We start from the raw sequence: 10,445 nt of genomic DNA, 5'->3' as shown, positions 1-10,445 counted from the left end.
GTCTGTCTACAACTTACATAACCTTTCGGAGTTTTTTTAATTTTATTTTCTATTTGTCACTATAAATAAAAATGATCTTTATCCGCGCGAGAAAGTGGTAATGCTTGTATTTATTTGGAAAATCCGTACTTTACCGGTGTAAAATGGTTATTTGCTTCCGTTTTGTTGATTAATTTTAATATTTTTTGTGTTTCTTAGTTAATATGTCAAGGCGTAATAGCTCTTTTATATGTTGTAAACTTTCGTCGTTCAACTAAAAACTTTATCAACTCTGTTAAAACGCTGTTCACACTTCACATTAGCTTTCAAGTGTCATTCTACTCCGACTTGATCTACGAAAATGGCCCTGTGTGAAACTGTATATTATTCAGCCGAGGAATTAAACACACGATGCCAACTAGGTTACCGACAGGTCGGTTAAGTTGGTACCCTCGATAGTTCTTCCGGTTATCTATCTGCAGTTATAATTTTTCTATGGTTAATTCAATCTGACGGTCACTGACAACGACGGCTGTTGGGCTCCGTTCTTTGTGTTATTATCGAATTGAATTGTTATTTGAATGTTTGGAATAAGAGTCTAAATCATCGCATTTATATCTGAATGTTGAATTAATCTTTTCAGGGACGTCTTCTCAACTATTTCTTATATTAGGTTATGTTCCTCGTCATTGAAACACTTTGAAAACGTGAGTACATTTATGATAAACTTGTAGATTTTCGCTGCACGCTTAGTAGGCAACACATATTTAATAGCACCTGGTTTCAACTTAATTTTCAGAAAAACAACTAATTATGTTGTGGGAGATGGTTAAAATGCATTAAAGTTCCATTTTTTCTCGATCAAAGTTATGTTGAAGGTTAGGAAATACGCATAAATTATTGAAATAACCCGAACTAAACCCTAACAACATATATTGTACATGTTAACCCAAACCCTCGACTTAAATAGAGAGAGGTTGTCTCCATTAGATATTTAAGTTAAAATCAAGTGTGGTTTTATTAAAAAGCCTTTGCATGCATCGGAATTCTATAAGTTTACGGATGTATGTTTCACTTAGTTACTCATTTTCTGACTTAAAGAAATACATTTTTTTAATATTATTTTAGATCTTTGTGATAATATTGATCGTTGCACTTGCAAATTTTCTGCAAAACCTTTAGTTTTTTTAATGTTTAAAACCAAAATCAAACAAACAATAATGTTGACCACAGCGTCCTCCCTGCCAGACGAAGGTTTCGATTTCGAATATAGGTCGCATCCTTATTATTAGTAAACTCATAAAACTATATATTAAACCTGGTGAAATGGTGTTTCTTATTTGTTAATTAGTTTGCAGAGTATTTCGTTGTAGTTGAACGCTCTCAAAGCTGTGCCATGTACCTTCCTCATCTGCAGAGTATAACCGTCAAGAGACATGCCGAATACAGAAGTTGATGTAGACCTGCCGGACATGAAGTATGAATGTTTGGAACATTCCGTGGGAACTGAATACACGACTGGTAAGATATATTGCTGCGAGATTGGTGTTTGTCGTGATACTATTAATTTTCTATTAAATTGCACCATTAATAGCAGCTCATTAATAAATTAAAGTTGGGTCTTATGTCAGTGAATTGCTTTGGTGAAAGTTAAAAGTTAGGAATTTGTGATGGATCGTCAACAATGTTGAAAATAATGAATGTTTGCTTCACTTGAAACAATAATTTTGCAACAGTGTTGTCTTTCATTGTTTTATTTCAGATATGCGATATTCTAGCAAACCGATAAAATTATTCATATGTTGTTTAGGTTTACTTCATTGAGCTGACCTCCGAATACATATTGTTAATATAACCGGGCGTTAAAATTCGATCATGTGCATATCGTTTAGTCACACCAAAACTAAGTAGGTATGTATACATTTTAATGTAATTTTTCTGTTTTCAGGTGAAACTAGTACGACGAAGAATTCTAATCTGCAGGGAGTTAAAGCTGAACCAGGGACTAAAGAAGAAAGTGATATTTCTTATACAGAAATTGACATTGAACTCTTAGATATTAAGAAGGAATGCTTGGAACACTCTGAAAGAATTCACAAAACCGCCGGTAAAACAATGTTTAAATATATTTTTTTATAAACTCACATAAAAATAAAAACCAGTCTGAAATAAAGCATTGTTAAAAAATGCTTACTAAAACCGAACCTTTTGTAGTTGCTTAGTTTCGAGACGGGCATTTAAAGCGCTTTGTCAACATTTTTGGATTGACCTGACACGTGACTACATGGCAGGTCATTCGTATGACCAGTGAGTGACATTCAGATTTTAATGTTAATTTTAAACACCTTTTTAAAATACAAAAAGGTATTGCCAAGTGTTGTAAACTACTAGAAGTGTCGTTGCGACTGTACTATGGAATAAGCTATGGCATGATGAAATGAGCGTGATAGATTTATACATGTTAAAAATTTGTAGAATATGACTTTTTTTATCATGTCGTCTAGCTTCTTGCCACAACACTTATTATAAGGGTTAAAATAATAATTCCTTATATCATTATCTTTTTAACTTTAACGTCAAGGTTTTCTTGTTTAGAAAATCTATTACTATTTACATCAAGACAGTAGAGTTGAATATACTCTGCATCGCCTGATGACTTGATGTCTTTAGCAGTGTTTGGCGAGGAGATCTAAATAGCAAGGTACTTACCACCTTCCTCTTCCCTCTCTCTTTCAACCTCTCCTCTACCTTAAGCGTCACAACATACCCTGATTATAATGAGAGTTTTACAATTGTTTTCTCTTCCAGGTGAATCATTTATTGTTACGGACATCATTACGGTCACCCGAACTAAAGAAAAAACATTCGCATGTTCTTACTGTAACTATTTATGTTCATCGAAGTCAAACTTAATCAAACACATTCGCACTCATACAAAAGAAAAACCGTTCTTTTGCTCTTACTGTAACCATTCATGTGCACAAAAGTCACAATTAATTATACACGAGCGCACTCATACCAAAGAAAAACCGTTCACATGCTCTTACTGTAACCTCTCATGTGCACAGAAGTCACAATTAATTGCACACGAGCGCACCCATACCAAAGAGAAACCGTTCACATGCTCCTACTGTAATTATTCATGTTCACTAAAGCATTCCTTGATTGTACATATCCGAACTCATACTAAAGAAAAACCGTTCACATGCTCCTACTGTAATTATTCATTTTCACTAAAGCAATCCTTGATTGTACATATTCGTACTCATACTAAAGAGAAACCGTTCACATGCTCCTACTGTAATTATTCATGTTCAATAAAGCAATCCTTGATTTTACATATTCGTACTCATACTAAAGAAAAACCGTTCACATGCTCTCACTGTAACTATTCATGTTCACAGAAGACACAATTAACTGCACACGAGCGCACTCATACCAAAGAAAAACCATTCTTATGCTCTTACTGTAACTTTCCATGTTCACGGAAATCCAACTTGATTCGCCACATTCGCACTCATACAATGGAAAAACCGTTCACATGCTCCTATTGTAACTATGCATGTTCACAGAAGTCACAATTAACTGCACACGAGCGCACTCACACTAAAGAAAAACCGTTCTCATGCTCTTACTGTAACTTTTCATTTTCACGGAAATTCAGCTTAATTTGTCACATTCGCACTCATACAAAATAAAAACCGTTCTCATGCTTCTATTGTAACTATTCGTGTTCACTGAAGCAATACTTGATTGCACACATGCGCACTCAAGCGCACTGCAAGAAAACCCGTTCACGTGCTCTCACTGTAACCACTCATGTACACAGAAGTCACAATTAACTGCACACCAGCGCACTGGTACCAAAGAAAAACCGTTCTCATGCTCTTACTATAACTTTTCGTGTTCTCAGAAATTCAGCTTAATTTTTCACATTCGCACTCATACAAAAGAAAAACCATTCAAATGCTCCGACTGTAAGTATTCCGAACTATTAGTGTTCCAAATTTAACCGCCAGCTCGCTTGTCCAATCTGCAATTTTAATGGCGATTTCTGCCATTTTTATGCGATTTTATTTAATTTATTCACTCCCATAAGTGCTTTTGCATTATAAAATAATCTATTTTAATAATACAAATGAGCTTTGTCGATAACGGTTTTAAAATAAATTTAATCTTTAGATAAAGGTCAAAAAATGTGCAGGTATATTTATTGATCTCAGAAAAGCTTTTGATAGCATATCCCATAAGATTCTACTGAAAAAATGGAATAATATAGGTATAAAAGACAACGCGATTAAATGGATTTCAAACTACCTAAAAAATCGACCACAAGTCGTAAAAATAAGTAATGTTAATAGCGATAAAGAACATTCTTACTTTGGAATCCCGCAAGGTACAGTGCTTGGACCAATTCTTTTCACCATATACATGGCCAAATTACTTCGTATGCCGACGATACAGTTCTAATAATAAGCGAAAAAACCTGGGGAAACGTAATACTTAAAGCCACTGAAGACATAAATACTCTTAAGAATTTCTTGGACATTAATTTACTATCACTAAATAGCGATAAAACATATGTAATTCCATTTGCAATACACACAAAAGACATCCCTAAAAATTTTGACATTATCATTCACGACAATTCCAAAATACATAATAAAAATTACTGTCTCCAAAACTGCACAATACTAAAAAACACAAACACAATCAAATATCTAGGAGTAATTATCGATAAAAATTTGAATTGGAAGGAACAAATATGTCAAATTGTAAAAAAAATCAGAAAACTGATATATGTATTTTTAAGAATCAGAAATTTTTTGTCTTTAAAAAACCTATATTTAATATATTATGCCTTAGTCCAATCAACTCTACAATATGGTATCATTAGTTGGGGATCCACATACAAAACTAACCTTACTCCAATAGAAGTGATACAAAGGTTAATAATTAAAATAATATTAAGAAAACCTTCCGATTACCCAACGGATCGATTATTCGAAGAATTTCAAGTTCCTTCATTTAAAGATTTTTATACTAAAAATGCATTAATTCAAATCTCAAAAGAAAAAGACAAGTGTCAATTTCTAACTGAAAGCCGTACTCGACTTAAATATATTTTTCCATGCCCAAAATTAAACACTTCCTTTGCACAAAATTATTACACTTACCGGGAAAGATTTTTTTTCAATCGACTACCTGAAGAAATTAGAAACATTAATGATAACATCCAAATAATAAACACTGTGAAAAAATATTTTAAAGACAAACTTACAAAAAATAAAAATGTTTCCAATTGAATTAATCTTAAGAATAACTCATCTCAATTAGTTTCCTTAAGTAACATTCCATTCTTCAAATAAGTTTAAAATCATTTTATTTTTAATTACCTACATACTGTAATAAAACAATGTACACTCCATTTCCAGCAACAAGCTAATGCTTCTATGGAAGAGGGGTCTTGAAATATTTGATCATATACTGTGACAAATAAACAAAAATGTACTTATATAATAATAAAAAAAAAAAAATTTACTTATATATTAATTTTACGAAGAAAATTTCTTCTAAAAGCTTATCACTTTGTGGTGTCATTATTTATTATAATAAAAACAAAACTTATGTATACAAAGTTATTTGTGTTTTATTATACTTATATATTATTTTCCAAAAATTTGAATTTTGTGTAATGAACGTATTACCTATGATTTAGTTTTCCAATGAACCTACTTCATGTAAGCTTGAATGTAGAATTTTATATTTGTAGAATTAAAAATTGAAATGCTGTATGATTTTTTATTTTGTTTATTTTCTGCCTAATCAAGGACAAGAGTTCCTCTTTTCTGTTTCCTACGATAATGATCCATTAATATTTTGTAAAATATCTCACTAGGACCAAGCCTATATCGCGGTTAACAATTTATAACTAATTGAAGCAACATAAATTAATCACTATATGCATAAATTCTTAACAGAAAATTATTTAATTTTATTTATTTATTTCACGCCTATTAAGGCTTTTACATACATATATATAAAAAAAATATTTACGAAAATTATACAAAAAATAGTTCAGGAAACGACTATTTAAAACAATTGAAGAAAAATAAATATAAAGTCAAAATATCACTGAACTTGATCTTCACAGCATGCAGGCACAAAACACAAAAAATCAAAAATATTTTTTTCTGTTTCAGTTGACAAAATTATTGTGTTAGTCAAATCAAATTAAATACCTTTATTAAAATATTCCACTACTTGATGAAAAAAATTTCAATAGGGTATGCTTATATATTGAAATTGATGTACTAAATATATCAACAACATCGTGTAGTATTTGTTTCCTAGCTGTTGAATCCGTCGCATAGGAGTGTGATATTGGGACGTTGATAGAGAATCGCTACAATAATATGGTAGGTACTGTCTTGTAACCGACCTGCTTGGAGTATGAAAAGAGATTACATATAATTAATCAGGGGTATCAAACATTGAATTAATGCTTTATACAAACAGGTTAAATCGGAAATAATTCTGCGATCAGATAATTTTATTAAATTTAATGAACAAAGTACTATTATGTTAAGTATTGAAGAAGAAAAAAATGCTAATAAATCTAAACGAAACATGAAACAGATCAAGGCACTGAAAATAAAAACTAACGCAAATGGTCATCCAACCAAGGAATGTTCAGAGTCTCCTGTGTTGAGTTTATGTTAAAATATCAATAAAATGTTTAATCCCAAACTATGCTTTTTACAATCTTTACCGATTTGAAGGAATAATTAGAAAGAAGAATTCGCCAGTATATAAATAGATCTTTCGGCGCCTAGGAACCAGACAGAATTCCTGATAGATGATAAATACACACATTTATGATACAGGACACAAATTTTACAATGATGCGTGAAACGAAATTATCTTCTGAAGATTTCGAAACGATAACAAAATCATTCTGAATAAAATAAATGTTTCCACAAAATGGTAGAACCATTCCCAGTGGATTTAGTAGTAACAGCCACTAATTTATCAACATAATAAAATGAACGTGCTAGATATCTCTGATTGTACAATGTACAGTACATCCTGTGGTCTAGAAGTGGGAAATTTAGGTTTAAAATATATTCTCTTCTATCAAGCCTTATCTAAATTTGCCTCCGCTACATTCAACGTCTTAGATAAACTTAGTCTGATTTTTGCTCCAATCTTCTGCATTATTTTGAATTTTGCCAATTTAAGCTTACTGAATGTATAATAGAAATGATGGTCTAGAACAACTTTAAAGGCTGAAGGCCAGAAACATTTGATTTGTTTTTAAATTTATGCATATATATTTAATCTTACAATCTTAAAATATAAACTGAATAATCTTACATTATTTAGATACCCCAATACACACATACCTATTTATATTAGGTTGGTGCTTGTAATATATAAAATTATGTGAAATTATTACTATGTCTGTACGTGCCTTCTGATTTTGTAATCAGAAGGTAACATTTCTAGTCCAGCTCAATCGTCTCACGCCTTTAGCTGTCTGGACCGCACATAGGCGGGCCAGATCACCAATATAAGCAATGTAATAACGACTGAATGGGCTCGATAAACTTATACATTATTAGTCACCCTTGGTTGCATACAGTTCATTCAGCCCTTTTGACTTGTGCTAAACCTTTGTTGAGTGAAGTGGATGGTATAACACATAGTGGAAATAATATTTTACCGGTCGGTGGCCGAGTTGACATCGCGTTTGGGTCCTACTCAGGCGTAGTGTGTTCAATTCCTCAGCTAGCTAAGTCCTCCATCACAACACAAGCCAAATTTTCGGCTTACTGTGGTGGTAACCCGGGAATGTTTGTCTTTCTTTAAAAAAATAAAAAATTAACATCCAATCTAGAAACAACCCAATAAATAGAGAAAACTTATTTATACAGACGACTTATCCTTAAAAATATCTCCCATTTTACCAAATCCTATTTCTCCAGTTTTTTACACTAATTCAAGGATTTACAAAGGATGTTTCCAATAAATTCGTAAAATAATGGGAAATACACTTTAGAATGTAATGATGTGATGCACAGTATGTAGGTATGACTACTAGGAATTTTAAAACAAGAACCAGAGAGCAAGAACTCTGTTTAAGAACTAATAACTATTACAAGTTTGCTAACCATTTAATAGAGACAGGCCATAGCTTCCTTCAACATGGAAAAATTTTTTTAAAATATTAAACATATTTCAATTTGTACGGTTTAGAAACCTTAGCAATTTACAGAAAAATAATGTAGTTGACAGAATAATAGCAACTTTTAAGTGACAATGTGTCCATGTTTTGTTGACTTCTCCCAACTTTATCGCCCCCTTTCCCCTCCCACCAAATCACCCCACCCACTAAGCATACCTAATAAAATCTAATCTTTCTGTACTTGTATATTTTTTAAAGTTAGTTTTTAGATTGCTAGTTAATTACACGGTTGGGTCAAAACCGGTAGCAAAGTAAACCGGTAGATGCTTGGAAAAAGGAAAACACAGCTATTTTTCATAAATTGACAACTAATTGGTTTCATCAATTAGGTAGAATGGAGAGTGAACTTTTACTACACAAAAAATGAAATCAAACAAAAACCAAAAACAACAACAAAAACTCCAACAAAAAATTAACCATGTAAAAGATATCTTTATGTTCTAAAATGAATCATTATGTGTATATATGTACCTACCTAGTACTTTTAAATTAGAATGCTACCCAAGCAGCAGTTAATCTTATGTTTAATTTGATATTTTATTTTATTCTATTTCTTCTCTTTGTCATTCATATTTAAACAAAATATGTAAGTAGGCTAAGGCACCAGTTAGAAGTACATATTCCTATTATTTCATTATTATTTTAATACTATACTTATCAAACAACTTATCAAAATGTTAATACTCATCTAAAACGGGAATCTTCCTAGTTGGGCAGTCAAAACATTTCTTAAATAATATATATAAATGTATAATCTTTTACTAAATAAAAAAAAATAATAAAAAAAAGTAAACAAAATTTAAGTAACAAATTAATATACCTACATTGGAAAATACACATTAAGAAAATAATCTTTATTTATTTATTATTTATTAACGCCGTATCTGGCTTTTACAGAGGAATTTATTTATGTAGTGTAACATAATACATGGATAATAGTGTAACTATATACAAAAAAATCTAATTCTAATACTAAAGGCGTCGAGGTGGCGCACAGAATATCGGGCAGAGCTTCAAAGAAGAACGAAGAGGATCGACAGGGGCCAAAAACAGCTGGAAGAAGACAACATCCTTCCTTGCTTCTGGAAGCTTGGACGAGTAGCAGTTGTTCCTGGCACCGAGTGAAGGGTTCTCGTGGCTACGGTCATCACATCTCAAGGGAATCTCCAAAGACTGCCCGTAGAAATAGAAGCTGACTGAAAGTTGTCTCCCTTTCCGCTACAATGGACCGATCAACCAGGGTCGTTCCAGATAACATAGACATAACATTTTAGTGACGACAAAAACAATTATTGTTTCATTTTCCGTTGAAAACAGTATCATTAAAAAATGATACTGTGAACTTGAAATGATACAGTAAAAACATTTGAAAGGAATGAAAACAAAACAATCCATTCTAATATTGATAATAACCATTTGCGAAACTTGTAATTTTTTGTTTCCACAGCCTATTATTGCCTACGCAGGCTGGAACTTCTCCAGTACCACCCACAGAAGATGGACGTTCTGGACCAGCCTTCTGATTGCCCATCTAATGTTATCCTATTTAATTTCTTTTTTATTTAGACCTTTTGGTTGCTTATTCTGTCATGTTAATTTATAAATGTTTTTGAACTACACATAGTCCAGTCAAGATGTACATCCGTGCTTGCAAAAGGTCCAGTCATTCTGATTTTTTTTATATGTTGTTAGGACCTAAACCAGTATTAAAAAAAAAATTTTGCAACTTCGAAAGTGCTGTGCGAGCGGCGGTGGACCTAAAAAACCTTTTTTTCAGTTTTTGCTCAATATCTCAGTAAAGGAAGGGTCTGACCGGTGTAGTCCGTTTACATACTTTTAAAGTAGACTAAATTTGCTATAATTTGAGACCAAAGCAAGCTATATAAAGCCATTGGTTTTCAAGATACAGTTCTTCAAAAATAGGCAATTTTTTCCAAAAAGTGAAATTTTTTCGAAATGGTCACTTATTTTGTCAAATAATTTCTAAAATACGCATCTCACGTCAAATATTGTATGAAATAAAGTTGTTGTAAATTTAATAGGCTTTTATTTGAGACTAGATTGATATCTGTAGACTAAACGGTTCTCTCAAAAATGGCAGATAACCAAAAACAGTCATAAGTGGGTTTTGGGTGAAATGCAAATAAACTGTTCTCGCGTCTTTTTATGGTTTTATTGTGCTGTGAAGTAAATCCATTAATCATCGTGGGTTTATCCT

At 32.0% G+C, this 10,445-nt stretch overlaps 1 long non-coding RNA gene across 2 annotated transcripts; it reads left to right on the top strand.

Moving 5' to 3' along the window:
• The first annotated feature begins 504 nt into the window (after positions 1 to 504).
• Positions 505 to 2,115, top strand: LOC149414412 (uncharacterized). 2 transcript variants are annotated; one of them, XR_016304084.1, is made up of 3 exons: positions 505 to 686; positions 1,353 to 1,500; positions 1,928 to 2,115. It is a non-coding gene; the product is annotated as an uncharacterized LOC149414412 (long non-coding RNA). The 2 variants fall into 2 exon arrangements; XR_016304083.1 differs by having other exon boundaries at positions 1,331 to 1,500.
• Positions 2,116 to 10,445: the final 8,330 nt, after the last annotated feature.

The sequence above is a fragment of the Hesperophylax consimilis genome, chromosome 20, assembly GCF_061612785.1.
Source record: "Hesperophylax consimilis isolate HC1 chromosome 20, BYU_Hcon_1.0, whole genome shotgun sequence".
Classification (NCBI taxonomy): domain Eukaryota; kingdom Metazoa; phylum Arthropoda; class Insecta; order Trichoptera; family Limnephilidae; genus Hesperophylax; species Hesperophylax consimilis.
Note: the sequence above shows the minus strand (reverse complement) of the source record. Positions and strands in the feature narration are given on the sequence as shown.